The sequence below is a fragment of the Drosophila serrata genome, unplaced genomic scaffold (assembly GCF_035046125.1).
Source record: "Drosophila serrata isolate PLE 108 unplaced genomic scaffold, ASM3504612v1 contig_276, whole genome shotgun sequence".
In the NCBI taxonomy this organism is placed as follows: Eukaryota; Metazoa; Arthropoda; class Insecta; order Diptera; family Drosophilidae; genus Drosophila; species Drosophila serrata.
Window position 1 is genome coordinate 11,886,923 of NW_028257174.1, and position 17,939 is coordinate 11,904,861.

The following is a 17,939-nucleotide window of genomic DNA, read 5'->3' on the forward strand; positions in this document are numbered from 1 at the left end:
TTATCCCCTAAAAAGTTAAATTTAGTATGCAGATTTGTTAAGCGCGAAGCAACTAACACAGAAACGCTTTCCGAATTGAAATTAATGCATTTTTGACAAAGTTATGCGATTTTTAAACCTTGGCTGTCCCTAAAAAAGTGATGTAAACAAATCGTGCTAAAAAAAAATTATCGAATAAAAATGGCAATTTCAGGAATCTTGCGGAGGAAAATATAATTTTTAACAGTGAAGGAGCCATTTCCGACCCTATAAACCATATATATTCTTGATCAGCATTAACAGACGAATCGTTTTGGCCACTTCAGGTAGCAAAACAGACATTTTCAATTTTTTGAAAAAAATTCAAGGGGTTGCATCGCAAAAATCTAAAAAAAAAAATTATCCCCTAAAAAGTTAAATTTAGTATGCAGATTTGTTAAGCGCGAAGCAACTAACACAGAAACGCTTTCCGAATTGAAATTAATGCATTTTTGACAAAGTTATGCGATTTTTAAACCTTGGCTGTCCCTAAAAAAGTGATGTAAACAAATCGTGCTAAAAAAAAATTATCGAATAAAAATGGCAATTTCAGGAATCTTGCGGAGGAAAATATAATTTTTAACAGTGAAGGAGCCATTTCCGACCCTATAAATCATATATATTCTTGATCAGCATTAACAGACGAATCGTTTATCTACAAAACAGACATTTTCAATTTTTTGAAAAAAATTCAAGGGGTTGCATCGCAAAAATCTAAAAAAAAAAATTATCCCCTAAAAAGTTAAATTTAGTATGCAGATTTGTTAAGCGCGAAGCAACTAACACAGAAACGCTTTCCGAATTGAAATTAATGCATTTTTGACAAAGTTATGCGATTTTTAAACCTTGGCTGTCCCTAAAAAAGTGATGTAAACAAATCGTGCTAAAAAAAAATTATCGAATAAAAATGGCAATTTCAGGAATCTTGCGGAGGAAAATATAATTTTTAACAGTGAAGGAGCCATTTCCGACCCTATAAACCATATATATTCTTGATCAGCATTAACAGACGAATCGTTTTGGCCACTTCAGGTAGCAAAACAGACATTTTCAATTTTTTGAAAAAAATTCAAGGGGTTGCATCGCAAAAATCTAAAAAAAAAATTATCCCCTAAAAAGTTAAATTTAGTATGCAGATTTGTTAAGCGCGAAGCAACTAACACAGAAACGCTTTCCGAATTGAAATTAATGCATTTTTGACAAAGTTATGCGATTTTTAAACCTTGGCTGTCCCTAAAAAAGTGATGTAAACAAATCGTGCTAAAAAAAAATTATCGAATAAAAATGGCAATTTCAGGAATCTTGCGGAGGAAAATATAATTTTTAACAGTGAAGGAGCCATTTCCGACCCTATAAATCATATATATTCTTGATCAGCATTAACAGACGAATCGTTTTGGCCACTTCAGGTAGCAAAACAGACATTTTCAATTTTTTGAAAAAAATTCAAGGGGTTGCATCGCAAAAATCTAAAAAAAAAAAATTATCCCCTAAAAAGTTAAATTTAGTATGCAGATTTGTTAAGCGCGAAGCAACTAACACAGAAACGCTTTCCGAATTGAAATTAATGCATTTTTGACAAAGTTATGCGATTTTTAAACCTTGGCTGTCCCTAAAAAAGTGATGTAAACAAATCGTGCTAAAAAAAAATTATCGAATAAAAATGGCAATTTCAGGAATCTTGCGGAGGAAAATATAATTTTTAACAGTGAAGGAGCCATTTCCGACCCTATAAACCATATATATTCTTGATCAGCATTAACAGACGAATCGTTTTGGCCACTTCAGGTAGCAAAACAGACATTTTCAATTTTTTGAAAAAAATTCAAGGGGTTGCATCGCAAAAATCTAAAAAAAAATTTAATCCCCTAAAAAGTTAAATTTAGTATGCAGATTTGTTAAGCGCGAAGCAACTAACACAGAAACGCTTTCCGAATTGAAATTAATGCATTTTTGACAAAGTTATGCGATTTTTAAACCTTGGCTGTCCCTAAAAAAGTGATGTAAACAAATCGTGCTAAAAAAAAATTATCGAATAAAAATGGCAATTTCAGGAATCTTGCGGAGGAAAATATAATTTTTAACAGTGAAGGAGCCATTTCCGACCCTATAAACCATATATATTCTTGATCAGCATTAACAGACGAATCGTTTTGGCCACTTCAGGTAGCAAAACAGACATTTTCAATTTTTTGAAAAAAATTCAAGGGGTTGCATCGCAAAAATCTAAAAAAAAAAATTATCCCCTAAAAAGTTAAATTTAGTATGCAGATTTGTTAAGCGCGAAGCAACTAACACAGAAACGCTTTCCGAATTGAAATTAATGCATTTTTGACAAAGTTATGCGATTTTTAAACCTTGGCTGTCCCTAAAAAAGTGATGTAAACAAATCGTGCTAAAAAAAAATTATCGAATAAAAATGGCAATTTCAGGAATCTTGCGGAGGAAAATATAATTTTTAACAGTGAAGGAGCCATTTCCGACCCTATAAACCATATATATTCTTGATCAGCATTAACAGACGAATCGTTTTGGCCACTTCAGGTAGCAAAACAGACATTTTCAATTTTTTGAAAAAAATTCAAGGGGTTGCATCGCAAAAATCTAAAAAAAAAAATTATCCCCTAAAAAGTTAAATTTAGTATGCAGATTTGTTAAGCGCGAAGCAACTAACACAGAAACGCTTTCCGAATTGAAATTAATGCATTTTTGACAAAGTTATGCGATTTTTAAACCTTGGCTGTCCCTAAAAAAGTGATGTAAACAAATCGTGCTAAAAAAAAATTATCGAATAAAAATGGCAATTTCAGGAATCTTGCGGAGGAAAATATAATTTTTAACAGTGAAGGAGCCATTTCCGACCCTATAAACCATATATATTCTTGATCAGCATTAACAGACGAATCGTTTTGGCCACTTCAGGTAGCAAAACAGACATTTTCAATTTTTTGAAAAAAATTCAAGGGGTTGCATCGCAAAAATCTAAAAAAAAAAATTATCCCCTAAAAAGTTAAATTTAGTATGCAGATTTGTTAAGCGCGAAGCAACTAACACAGAAACGCTTTCCGAATTGAAATTAATGCATTTTTGACAAAGTTATGCGATTTTTAAACCTTGGCTGTCCCTAAAAAAGTGATGTAAACAAATCGTGCTAAAAAAAAATTATCGAATAAAAATGGCAATTTCAGGAATCTTGCGGAGGAAAATATAATTTTTAACAGTGAAGGAGCCATTTCCGACCCTATAAACCATATATATTCTTGATCAGCATTAACAGACGAATCGTTTTGGCCACTTCAGGTAGCAAAACAGACATTTTCAATTTTTTGAAAAAAATTCAAGGGGTTGCATCGCAAAAATCTAAAAAAAAAAATTATCCCCTAAAAAGTTAAATTTAGTATGCAGATTTGTTAAGCGCGAAGCAACTAACACAGAAACGCTTTCCGAATTGAAATTAATGCATTTTTGACAAAGTTATGCGATTTTTAAACCTTGGCTGTCCCTAAAAAAGTGATGTAAACAAATCGTGCTAAAAAAAAATTATCGAATAAAAATGGCAATTTCAGGAATCTTGCGGAGGAAAATATAATTTTTAACAGTGAAGGAGCCATTTCCGACCCTATAAACCATATATATTCTTGATCAGCATTAACAGACGAATCGTTTTGGCCACTTCAGGTAGCAAAACAGACATTTTCAATTTTTTGAAAAAAATTCAAGGGGTTGCATCGCAAAAATCTAAAAAAAAAAATTATCCCCTAAAAAGTTAAATTTAGTATGCAGATTTGTTAAGCGCGAAGCAACTAACACAGAAACGCTTTCCGAATTGAAATTAATGCATTTTTGACAAAGTTATGCGATTTTTAAACCTTGGCTGTCCCTAAAAAAGTGATGTAAACAAATCGTGCTAAAAAAAAATTATCGAATAAAAATGGCAATTTCAGGAATCTTGCGGAGGAAAATATAATTTTTAACAGTGAAGGAGCCATTTCCGACCCTATAAACCATATATATTCTTGATCAGCATTAACAGACGAATCGTTTTGGCCACTTCAGGTAGCAAAACAGACATTTTCAATTTTTTGAAAAAAATTCAAGGGGTTGCATCGCAAAAATCTAAAAAAAAAATTATCCCCTAAAAAGTTAAATTTAGTATGCAGATTTGTTAAGCGCGAAGCAACTAACACAGAAACGCTTTCCGAATTGAAATTAATGCATTTTTGACAAAGTTATGCGATTTTTAAACCTTGGCTGTCCCTAAAAAAGTGATGTAAACAAATCGTGCTAAAAAAAAATTATCGAATAAAAATGGCAATTTCAGGAATCTTGCGGAGGAAAATATAATTTTTAACAGTGAAGGAGCCATTTCCGACCCTATAAACCATATATATTCTTGATCAGCATTAACAGACGAATCGTTTTGGCCACTTCAGGTAGCAAAACAGACATTTTCAATTTTTTGAAAAAAATTCAAGGGGTTGCATCGCAAAAATCTAAAAAAAAAAATTATCCCCTAAAAAGTTAAATTTAGTATGCAGATTTGTTAAGCGCGAAGCAACTAACACAGAAACGCTTTCCGAATTGAAATTAATGCATTTTTGACAAAGTTATGCGATTTTTAAACCTTGGCTGTCCCTAAAAAAGTGATGTAAACAAATCGTGCTAAAAAAAAATTATCGAATAAAAATGGCAATTTCAGGAATCTTGCGGAGGAAAATATAATTTTTAACAGTGAAGGAGCCATTTCCGACCCTATAAACCATATATATTCTTGATCAGCATTAACAGACGAATCGTTTTGGCCACTTCAGGTAGCAAAACAGACATTTTCAATTTTTTGAAAAAAATTCAAGGGGTTGCATCGCAAAAATCTAAAAAAAAAAAATTATCCCCTAAAAAGTTAAATTTAGTATGCAGATTTGTTAAGCGCGAAGCAACTAACACAGAAACGCTTTCCGAATTGAAATTAATGCATTTTTGACAAAGTTATGCGATTTTTAAACCTTGGCTGTCCCTAAAAAAGTGATGTAAACAAATCGTGCTAAAAAAAAATTATCGAATAAAAATGGCAATTTCAGGAATCTTGCGGAGGAAAATATAATTTTTAACAGTGAAGGAGCCATTTCCGACCCTATAAATCATATATATTCTTGATCAGCATTAACAGACGAATCGTTTTGGCCACTTCAGGTAGCAAAACAGACATTTTCAATTTTTTGAAAAAAATTCAAGGGGTTGCATCGCAAAAATCTAAAAAAAAAAATTATCCCCTAAAAAGTTAAATTTAGTATGCAGATTTGTTAAGCGCGAAGCAACTAACACAGAAACGCTTTCCGAATTGAAATTAATGCATTTTTGACAAAGTTATGCGATTTTTAAACCTTGGCTGTCCCTAAAAAAGTGATGTAAACAAATCGTGCTAAAAAAAAATTATCGAATAAAAATGGCAATTTCAGGAATCTTGCGGAGGAAAATATAATTTTTAACAGTGAAGGAGCCATTTCCGACCCTATAAATCATATATATTCTTGATCAGCATTAACAGACGAATCGTTTTGGCCACTTCAGGTAGCAAAACAGACATTTTCAATTTTTTGAAAAAAATTCAAGGGGTTGCATCGCAAAAATCTAAAAAAAAAAATTATCCCCTAAAAAGTTAAATTTAGTATGCAGATTTGTTAAGCGCGAAGCAACTAACACAGAAACGCTTTCCGAATTGAAATTAATGCATTTTTGACAAAGTTATGCGATTTTTAAACCTTGGCTGTCCCTAAAAAAGTGATGTAAACAAATCGTGCTAAAAAAAAATTATCGAATAAAAATGGCAATTTCAGGAATCTTGCGGAGGAAAATATAATTTTTAACAGTGAAGGAGCCATTTCCGACCCTATAAATCATATATATTCTTGATCAGCATTAACAGACGAATCGTTTTGGCCACTTCAGGTAGCAAAACAGACATTTTCAATTTTTTGAAAAAAATTCAAGGGGTTGCATCGCAAAAATCTAAAAAAAAAAATTATCCCCTAAAAAGTTAAATTTAGTATGCAGATTTGTTAAGCGCGAAGCAACTAACACAGAAACGCTTTCCGAATTGAAATTAATGCATTTTTGACAAAGTTATGCGATTTTTAAACCTTGGCTGTCCCTAAAAAAGTGATGTAAACAAATCGTGCTAAAAAAAAATTATCGAATAAAAATGGCAATTTCAGGAATCTTGCGGAGGAAAATATAATTTTTAACAGTGAAGGAGCCATTTCCGACCCTATAAATCATATATATTCTTGATCAGCATTAACAGACGAATCGTTTTGGCCACTTCAGGTAGCAAAACAGACATTTTCAATTTTTTGAAAAAAATTCAAGGGGTTGCATCGCAAAAATCTAAAAAAAAAAAATTATCCCCTAAAAAGTTAAATTTAGTATGCAGATTTGTTAAGCGCGAAGCAACTAACACAGAAACGCTTTCCGAATTGAAATTAATGCATTTTTGACAAAGTTATGCGATTTTTAAACCTTGGCTGTCCCTAAAAATGTGATGTAAACAAATCGTGCTAAAAAAAAATTATCGAATAAAAATGGCAATTTCAGGAATCTTGCGGAGGAAAATATAATTTTTAACAGTGAAGGAGCCATTTCCGACCCTATAAATCATATATATTCTTGATCAGCATTAACAGACGAATCGTTTTGGCCACTTCAGGTAGCAAAACAGACATTTTCAATTTTTTGAAAAAAATTCAAGGGGTTGCATCGCAAAAATCTAAAAAAAAAAATTATCCCCTAAAAAGTTAAATTTAGTATGCAGATTTGTTAAGCGCGAAGCAACTAACACAGAAACGCTTTCCGAATTGAAATTAATGCATTTTTGACAAAGTTATGCGATTTTTAAACCTTGGCTGTCCCTAAAAAAGTGATGTAAACAAATCGTGCTAAAAAAAAATTATCGAATAAAAATGGCAATTTCAGGAATCTTGCGGAGGAAAATATAATTTTTAACAGTGAAGGAGCCATTTCCGACCCTATAAACCATATATATTCTTGATCAGCATTAACAGACGAATCGTTTTGGCCACTTCAGGTAGCAAAACAGACATTTTCAATTTTTTGAAAAAAATTCAAGGGGTTGCATCGCAAAAATCTAAAAAAAAAATTATCCCCTAAAAAGTTAAATTTAGTATGCAGATTTGTTAAGCGCGAAGCAACTAACACAGAAACGCTTTCCGAATTGAAATTAATGCATTTTTGACAAAGTTATGCGATTTTTAAACCTTGGCTGTCCCTAAAAAAGTGATGTAAACAAATCGTGCTAAAAAAAAATTATCGAATAAAAATGGCAATTTCAGGAATCTTGCGGAGGAAAATATAATTTTTAACAGTGAAGGAGCCATTTCCGACCCTATAAACCATATATATTCTTGATCAGCATTAACAGACGAATCGTTTTGGCCACTTCAGGTAGCAAAACAGACATTTTCAATTTTTTGAAAAAAATTCAAGGGGTTGCATCGCAAAAATCTAAAAAAAAAAATTATCCCCTAAAAAGTTAAATTTAGTATGCAGATTTGTTAAGCGCGAAGCAACTAACACAGAAACGCTTTCCGAATTGAAATTAATGCATTTTTGACAAAGTTATGCGATTTTTAAACCTTGGCTGTCCCTAAAAAAGTGATGTAAACAAATCGTGCTAAAAAAAAATTATCGAATAAAAATGGCAATTTCAGGAATCTTGCGGAGGAAAATATAATTTTTAACAGTGAAGGAGCCATTTCCGACCCTATAAACCATATATATTCTTGATCAGCATTAACAGACGAATCGTTTTGGCCACTTCAGGTAGCAAAACAGACATTTTCAATTTTTTGAAAAAAATTCAAGGGGTTGCATCGCAAAAATCTAAAAAAAAAAATTATCCCCTAAAAAGTTAAATTTAGTATGCAGATTTGTTAAGCGCGAAGCAACTAACACAGAAACGCTTTCCGAATTGAAATTAATGCATTTTTGACAAAGTTATGCGATTTTTAAACCTTGGCTGTCCCTAAAAATGTGATGTAAACAAATCGTGCTAAAAAAAAATTATCGAATAAAAATGGCAATTTCAGGAATCTTGCGGAGGAAAATATAATTTTTAACAGTGAAGGAGCCATTTCCGACCCTATAAACCATATATATTCTTGATCAGCATTAACAGACGAATCGTTTTGGCCACTTCAGGTAGCAAAACAGACATTTTCAATTTTTTGAAAAAAATTCAAGGGGTTGCATCGCAAAAATCTAAAAAAAAAAATTATCCCCTAAAAAGTTAAATTTAGTATGCAGATTTGTTAAGCGCGAAGCAACTAACACAGAAACGCTTTCCGAATTGAAATTAATGCATTTTTGACAAAGTTATGCGATTTTTAAACCTTGGCTGTCCCTAAAAAAGTGATGTAAACAAATCGTGCTAAAAAAAAATTATCGAATAAAAATGGCAATTTCAGGAATCTTGCGGAGGAAAATATAATTTTTAACAGTGAAGGAGCCATTTCCGACCCTATAAACCATATATATTCTTGATCAGCATTAACAGACGAATCGTTTTGGCCACTTCAGGTAGCAAAACAGACATTTTCAATTTTTTGAAAAAAATTCAAGGGGTTGCATCGCAAAAATCTAAAAAAAAAAATTATCCCCTAAAAAGTTAAATTTAGTATGCAGATTTGTTAAGCGCGAAGCAACTAACACAGAAACGCTTTCCGAATTGAAATTAATGCATTTTTGACAAAGTTATGCGATTTTTAAACCTTGGCTGTCCCTAAAAAAGTGATGTAAACAAATCGTGCTAAAAAAAAATTATCGAATAAAAATGGCAATTTCAGGAATCTTGCGGAGGAAAATATAATTTTTAACAGTGAAGGAGCCATTTCCGACCCTATAAACCATATATATTCTTGATCAGCATTAACAGACGAATCGTTTTGGCCACTTCAGGTAGCAAAACAGACATTTTCAATTTTTTGAAAAAAATTCAAGGGGTTGCATCGCAAAAATCTAAAAAAAAAAATTATCCCCTAAAAAGTTAAATTTAGTATGCAGATTTGTTAAGCGCGAAGCAACTAACACAGAAACGCTTTCCGAATTGAAATTAATGCATTTTTGACAAAGTTATGCGATTTTTAAACCTTGGCTGTCCCTAAAAAAGTGATGTAAACAAATCGTGCTAAAAAAAAATTATCGAATAAAAATGGCAATTTCAGGAATCTTGCGGAGGAAAATATAATTTTTAACAGTGAAGGAGCCATTTCCGACCCTATAAACCATATATATTCTTGATCAGCATTAACAGACGAATCGTTTTGGCCACTTCAGGTAGCAAAACAGACATTTTCAATTTTTTGAAAAAAATTCAAGGGGTTGCATCGCAAAAATCTAAAAAAAAAAATTATCCCCTAAAAAGTTAAATTTAGTATGCAGATTTGTTAAGCGCGAAGCAACTAACACAGAAACGCTTTCCGAATTGAAATTAATGCATTTTTGACAAAGTTATGCGATTTTTAAACCTTGGCTGTCCCTAAAAAAGTGATGTAAACAAATCGTGCTAAAAAAAAATTATCGAATAAAAATGGCAATTTCAGGAATCTTGCGGAGGAAAATATAATTTTTAACAGTGAAGGAGCCATTTCCGACCCTATAAACCATATATATTCTTGATCAGCATTAACAGACGAATCGTTTTGGCCACTTCAGGTAGCAAAACAGACATTTTCAATTTTTTGAAAAAAATTCAAGGGGTTGCATCGCAAAAATCTAAAAAAAAAAATTATCCCCTAAAAAGTTAAATTTAGTATGCAGATTTGTTAAGCGCGAAGCAACTAACACAGAAACGCTTTCCGAATTGAAATTAATGCATTTTTGACAAAGTTATGCGATTTTTAAACCTTGGCTGTCCCTAAAAAAGTGATGTAAACAAATCGTGCTAAAAAAAAATTATCGAATAAAAATGGCAATTTCAGGAATCTTGCGGAGGAAAATATAATTTTTAACAGTGAAGGAGCCATTTCCGACCCTATAAATCATATATATTCTTGATCAGCATTAACAGACGAATCGTTTTGGCCACTTCAGGTAGCAAAACAGACATTTTCAATTTTTTGAAAAAAATTCAAGGGGTTGCATCGCAAAAATCTAAAAAAAAAAATTATCCCCTAAAAAGTTAAATTTAGTATGCAGATTTGTTAAGCGCGAAGCAACTAACACAGAAACGCTTTCCGAATTGAAATTAATGCATTTTTGACAAAGTTATGCGATTTTTAAACCTTGGCTGTCCCTAAAAAAGTGATGTAAACAAATCGTGCTAAAAAAAAATTATCGAATAAAAATGGCAATTTCAGGAATCTTGCGGAGGAAAATATAATTTTTAACAGTGAAGGAGCCATTTCCGACCCTATAAACCATATATATTCTTGATCAGCATTAACAGACGAATCGTTTTGGCCACTTCAGGTAGCAAAACAGACATTTTCAATTTTTTGAAAAAAATTCAAGGGGTTGCATCGCAAAAATCTAAAAAAAAAAATTATCCCCTAAAAAGTTAAATTTAGTATGCAGATTTGTTAAGCGCGAAGCAACTAACACAGAAACGCTTTCCGAATTGAAATTAATGCATTTTTGACAAAGTTATGCGATTTTTAAACCTTGGCTGTCCCTAAAAAAGTGATGTAAACAAATCGTGCTAAAAAAAAATTATCGAATAAAAATGGCAATTTCAGGAATCTTGCGGAGGAAAATATAATTTTTAACAGTGAAGGAGCCATTTCCGACCCTATAAACCATATATATTCTTGATCAGCATTAACAGACGAATCGTTTTGGCCACTTCAGGTAGCAAAACAGACATTTTCAATTTTTTGAAAAAAATTCAAGGGGTTGCATCGCAAAAATCTAAAAAAAAAAATTATCCCCTAAAAAGTTAAATTTAGTATGCAGATTTGTTAAGCGCGAAGCAACTAACACAGAAACGCTTTCCGAATTGAAATTAATGCATTTTTGACAAAGTTATGCGATTTTTAAACCTTGGCTGTCCCTAAAAAAGTGATGTAAACAAATCGTGCTAAAAAAAAATTATCGAATAAAAATGGCAATTTCAGGAATCTTGCGGAGGAAAATATAATTTTTAACAGTGAAGGAGCCATTTCCGACCCTATAAACCATATATATTCTTGATCAGCATTAACAGACGAATCGTTTTGGCCACTTCAGGTAGCAAAACAGACATTTTCAATTTTTTGAAAAAAATTCAAGGGGTTGCATCGCAAAAATCTAAAAAAAAAAATTATCCCCTAAAAAGTTAAATTTAGTATGCAGATTTGTTAAGCGCGAAGCAACTAACACAGAAACGCTTTCCGAATTGAAATTAATGCATTTTTGACAAAGTTATGCGATTTTTAAACCTTGGCTGTCCCTAAAAAAGTGATGTAAACAAATCGTGCTAAAAAAAAATTATCGAATAAAAATGGCAATTTCAGGAATCTTGCGGAGGAAAATATAATTTTTAACAGTGAAGGAGCCATTTCCGACCCTATAAACCATATATATTCTTGATCAGCATTAACAGACGAATCGTTTTGGCCACTTCAGGTAGCAAAACAGACATTTTCAATTTTTTGAAAAAAATTCAAGGGGTTGCATCGCAAAAATCTAAAAAAAAAAATTATCCCCTAAAAAGTTAAATTTAGTATGCAGATTTGTTAAGCGCGAAGCAACTAACACAGAAACGCTTTCCGAATTGAAATTAATGCATTTTTGACAAAGTTATGCGATTTTTAAACCTTGGCTGTCCCTAAAAAAGTGATGTAAACAAATCGTGCTAAAAAAAAATTATCGAATAAAAATGGCAATTTCAGGAATCTTGCGGAGGAAAATATAATTTTTAACAGTGAAGGAGCCATTTCCGACCCTATAAACCATATATATTCTTGATCAGCATTAACAGACGAATCGTTTTGGCCACTTCAGGTAGCAAAACAGACATTTTCAATTTTTTGAAAAAAATTCAAGGGGTTGCATCGCAAAAATCTAAAAAAAAAAATTATCCCCTAAAAAGTTAAATTTAGTATGCAGATTTGTTAAGCGCGAAGCAACTAACACAGAAACGCTTTCCGAATTGAAATTAATGCATTTTTGACAAAGTTATGCGATTTTTAAACCTTGGCTGTCCCTAAAAAAGTGATGTAAACAAATCGTGCTAAAAAAAAATTATCGAATAAAAATGGCAATTTCAGGAATCTTGCGGAGGAAAATATAATTTTTAACAGTGAAGGAGCCATTTCCGACCCTATAAACCATATATATTCTTGATCAGCATTAACAGACGAATCGTTTTGGCCACTTCAGGTAGCAAAACAGACATTTTCAATTTTTTGAAAAAAATTCAAGGGGTTGCATCGCAAAAATCTAAAAAAAAAAATTATCCCCTAAAAAGTTAAATTTAGTATGCAGATTTGTTAAGCGCGAAGCAACTAACACAGAAACGCTTTCCGAATTGAAATTAATGCATTTTTGACAAAGTTATGCGATTTTTAAACCTTGGCTGTCCCTAAAAAAGTGATGTAAACAAATCGTGCTAAAAAAAAATTATCGAATAAAAATGGCAATTTCAGGAATCTTGCGGAGGAAAATATAATTTTTAACAGTGAAGGAGCCATTTCCGACCCTATAAACCATATATATTCTTGATCAGCATTAACAGACGAATCGTTTTGGCCACTTCAGGTAGCAAAACAGACATTTTCAATTTTTTGAAAAAAATTCAAGGGGTTGCATCGCAAAAATCTAAAAAAAAAATTATCCCCTAAAAAGTTAAATTTAGTATGCAGATTTGTTAAGCGCGAAGCAACTAACACAGAAACGCTTTCCGAATTGAAATTAATGCATTTTTGACAAAGTTATGCGATTTTTAAACCTTGGCTGTCCCTAAAAAAGTGATGTAAACAAATCGTGCTAAAAAAAAATTATCGAATAAAAATGGCAATTTCAGGAATCTTGCGGAGGAAAATATAATTTTTAACAGTGAAGGAGCCATTTCCGACCCTATAAACCATATATATTCTTGATCAGCATTAACAGACGAATCGTTTTGGCCACTTCAGGTAGCAAAACAGACATTTTCAATTTTTTGAAAAAAATTCAAGGGGTTGCATCGCAAAAATCTAAAAAAAAAAATTATCCCCTAAAAAGTTAAATTTAGTATGCAGATTTGTTAAGCGCGAAGCAACTAACACAGAAACGCTTTCCGAATTGAAATTAATGCATTTTTGACAAAGTTATGCGATTTTTAAACCTTGGCTGTCCCTAAAAAAGTGATGTAAACAAATCGTGCTAAAAAAAAATTATCGAATAAAAATGGCAATTTCAGGAATCTTGCGGAGGAAAATATAATTTTTAACAGTGAAGGAGCCATTTCCGACCCTATAAACCATATATATTCTTGATCAGCATTAACAGACGAATCGTTTTGGCCACTTCAGGTAGCAAAACAGACATTTTCAATTTTTTGAAAAAAATTCAAGGGGTTGCATCGCAAAAATCTAAAAAAAAAATTATCCCCTAAAAAGTTAAATTTAGTATGCAGATTTGTTAAGCGCGAAGCAACTAACACAGAAACGCTTTCCGAATTGAAATTAATGCATTTTTGACAAAGTTATGCGATTTTTAAACCTTGGCTGTCCCTAAAAAAGTGATGTAAACAAATCGTGCTAAAAAAAAATTATCGAATAAAAATGGCAATTTCAGGAATCTTGCGGAGGAAAATATAATTTTTAACAGTGAAGGAGCCATTTCCGACCCTATAAACCATATATATTCTTGATCAGCATTAACAGACGAATCGTTTTGGCCACTTCAGGTAGCAAAACAGACATTTTCAATTTTTTGAAAAAAATTCAAGGGGTTGCATCGCAAAAATCTAAAAAAAAAAATTATCCCCTAAAAAGTTAAATTTAGTATGCAGATTTGTTAAGCGCGAAGCAACTAACACAGAAACGCTTTCCGAATTGAAATTAATGCATTTTTGACAAAGTTATGCGATTTTTAAACCTTGGCTGTCCCTAAAAATGTGATGTAAACAAATCGTGCTAAAAAAAAATTATCGAATAAAAATGGCAATTTCAGGAATCTTGCGGAGGAAAATATAATTTTTAACAGTGAAGGAGCCATTTCCGACCCTATAAACCATATATATTCTTGATCAGCATTAACAGACGAATCGTTTTGGCCACTTCAGGTAGCAAAACAGACATTTTCAATTTTTTGAAAAAAATTCAAGGGGTTGCATCGCAAAAATCTAAAAAAAAAAATTATCCCCTAAAAAGTTAAATTTAGTATGCAGATTTGTTAAGCGCGAAGCAACTAACACAGAAACGCTTTCCGAATTGAAATTAATGCATTTTTGACAAAGTTATGCGATTTTTAAACCTTGGCTGTCCCTAAAAAAGTGATGTAAACAAATCGTGCTAAAAAAAAATTATCGAATAAAAATGGCAATTTCAGGAATCTTGCGGAGGAAAATATAATTTTTAACAGTGAAGGAGCCATTTCCGACCCTATAAACCATATATATTCTTGATCAGCATTAACAGACGAATCGTTTTGGCCACTTCAGGTAGCAAAACAGACATTTTCAATTTTTTGAAAAAAATTCAAGGGGTTGCATCGCAAAAATCTAAAAAAAAAAATTATCCCCTAAAAAGTTAAATTTAGTATGCAGATTTGTTAAGCGCGAAGCAACTAACACAGAAACGCTTTCCGAATTGAAATTAATGCATTTTTGACAAAGTTATGCGATTTTTAAACCTTGGCTGTCCCTAAAAAAGTGATGTAAACAAATCGTGCTAAAAAAAAATTATCGAATAAAAATGGCAATTTCAGGAATCTTGCGGAGGAAAATATAATTTTTAACAGTGAAGGAGCCATTTCCGACCCTATAAACCATATATATTCTTGATCAGCATTAACAGACGAATCGTTTTGGCCACTTCAGGTAGCAAAACAGACATTTTCAATTTTTTGAAAAAAATTCAAGGGGTTGCATCGCAAAAATCTAAAAAAAAAAATTATCCCCTAAAAAGTTAAATTTAGTATGCAGATTTGTTAAGCGCGAAGCAACTAACACAGAAACGCTTTCCGAATTGAAATTAATGCATTTTTGACAAAGTTATGCGATTTTTAAACCTTGGCTGTCCCTAAAAAAGTGATGTAAACAAATCGTGCTAAAAAAAAATTATCGAATAAAAATGGCAATTTCAGGAATCTTGCGGAGGAAAATATAATTTTTAACAGTGAAGGAGCCATTTCCGACCCTATAAACCATATATATTCTTGATCAGCATTAACAGACGAATCGTTTTGGCCACTTCAGGTAGCAAAACAGACATTTTCAATTTTTTGAAAAAAATTCAAGGGGTTGCATCGCAAAAATCTAAAAAAAAAAATTATCCCCTAAAAAGTTAAATTTAGTATGCAGATTTGTTAAGCGCGAAGCAACTAACACAGAAACGCTTTCCGAATTGAAATTAATGCATTTTTGACAAAGTTATGCGATTTTTAAACCTTGGCTGTCCCTAAAAAAGTGATGTAAACAAATCGTGCTAAAAAAAAATTATCGAATAAAAATGGCAATTTCAGGAATCTTGCGGAGGAAAATATAATTTTTAACAGTGAAGGAGCCATTTCCGACCCTATAAACCATATATATTCTTGATCAGCATTAACAGACGAATCGTTTTGGCCACTTCAGGTAGCAAAACAGACATTTTCAATTTTTTGAAAAAAATTCAAGGGGTTGCATCGCAAAAATCTAAAAAAAAAAATTATCCCCTAAAAAGTTAAATTTAGTATGCAGATTTGTTAAGCGCGAAGCAACTAACACAGAAACGCTTTCCGAATTGAAATTAATGCATTTTTGACAAAGTTATGCGATTTTTAAACCTTGGCTGTCCCTAAAAAAGTGATGTAAACAAATCGTGCTAAAAAAAAATTATCGAATAAAAATGGCAATTTCAGGAATCTTGCGGAGGAAAATATAATTTTTAACAGTGAAGGAGCCATTTCCGACCCTATAAACCATATATATTCTTGATCAGCATTAACAGACGAATCGTTTTGGCCACTTCAGGTAGCAAAACAGACATTTTCAATTTTTTGAAAAAAATTCAAGGGGTTGCATCGCAAAAATCTAAAAAAAAAAATTATCCCCTAAAAAGTTAAATTTAGTATGCAGATTTGTTAAGCGCGAAGCAACTAACACAGAAACGCTTTCCGAATTGAAATTAATGCATTTTTGACAAAGTTATGCGATTTTTAAACCTTGGCTGTCCCTAAAAAAGTGATGTAAACAAATCGTGCTAAAAAAAAATTATCGAATAAAAATGGCAATTTCAGGAATCTTGCGGAGGAAAATATAATTTTTAACAGTGAAGGAGCCATTTCCGACCCTATAAACCATATATATTCTTGATCAGCATTAACAGACGAATCGTTTTGGCCACTTCAGGTAGCAAAACAGACATTTTCAATTTTTTGAAAAAAATTCAAGGGGTTGCATCGCAAAAATCTAAAAAAAAAAATTATCCCCTAAAAAGTTAAATTTAGTATGCAGATTTGTTAAGCGCGAAGCAACTAACACAGAAACGCTTTCCGAATTGAAATTAATGCATTTTTGACAAAGTTATGCGATTTTTAAACCTTGGCTGTCCCTAAAAAAGTGATGTAAACAAATCGTGCTAAAAAAAAATTATCGAATAAAAATGGCAATTTCAGGAATCTTGCGGAGGAAAATATAATTTTTAACAGTGAAGGAGCCATTTCCGACCCTATAAACCATATATATTCTTGATCAGCATTAACAGACGAATCGTTTTGGCCACTTCAGGTAGCAAAACAGACATTTTCAATTTTTTGAAAAAAATTCAAGGGGTTGCATCGCAAAAATCTAAAAAAAAAAATTATCCCCTAAAAAGTTAAATTTAGTATGCAGATTTGTTAAGCGCGAAGCAACTAACACAGAAACGCTTTCCGAATTGAAATTAATGCATTTTTGACAAAGTTATGCGATTTTTAAACCTTGGCTGTCCCTAAAAAAGTGATGTAAACAAATCGTGCTAAAAAAAAATTATCGAATAAAAATGGCAATTTCAGGAATCTTGCGGAGGAAAATATAATTTTTAACAGTGAAGGAGCCATTTCCGACCCTATAAACCATATATATTCTTGATCAGCATTAACAGACGAATCGTTTTGGCCACTTCAGGTAGCAAAACAGACATTTTCAATTTTTTGAAAAAAATTCAAGGGGTTGCATCGCAAAAATCTAAAAAAAAAAATTATCCCCTAAAAAGTTAAATTTAGTATGCAGATTTGTTAAGCGCGAAGCAACTAACACAGAAACGCTTTCCGAATTGAAATTAATGCATTTTTGACAAAGTTATGCGATTTTTAAACCTTGGCTGTCCCTAAAAAAGTGATGTAAACAAATCGTGCTAAAAAAAAATTATCGAATAAAAATGGCAATTTCAGGAATCTTGCGGAGGAAAATATAATTTTTAACAGTGAAGGAGCCATTTCCGACCCTATAAACCATATATATTCTTGATCAGCATTAACAGACGAATCGTTTTGGCCACTTCAGGTAGCAAAACAGACATTTTCAATTTTTTGAAAAAAATTCAAGGGGTTGCATCGCAAAAATCTAAAAAAAAAAATTATCCCCTAAAAAGTTAAATTTAGTATGCAGATTTGTTAAGCGCGAAGCAACTAACACAGAAACGCTTTCCGAATTGAAATTAATGCATTTTTGACAAAGTTATGCGATTTTTAAACCTTGGCTGTCCCTAAAAAAGTGATGTAAACAAATCGTGCTAAAAAAAAATTATCGAATAAAAATGGCA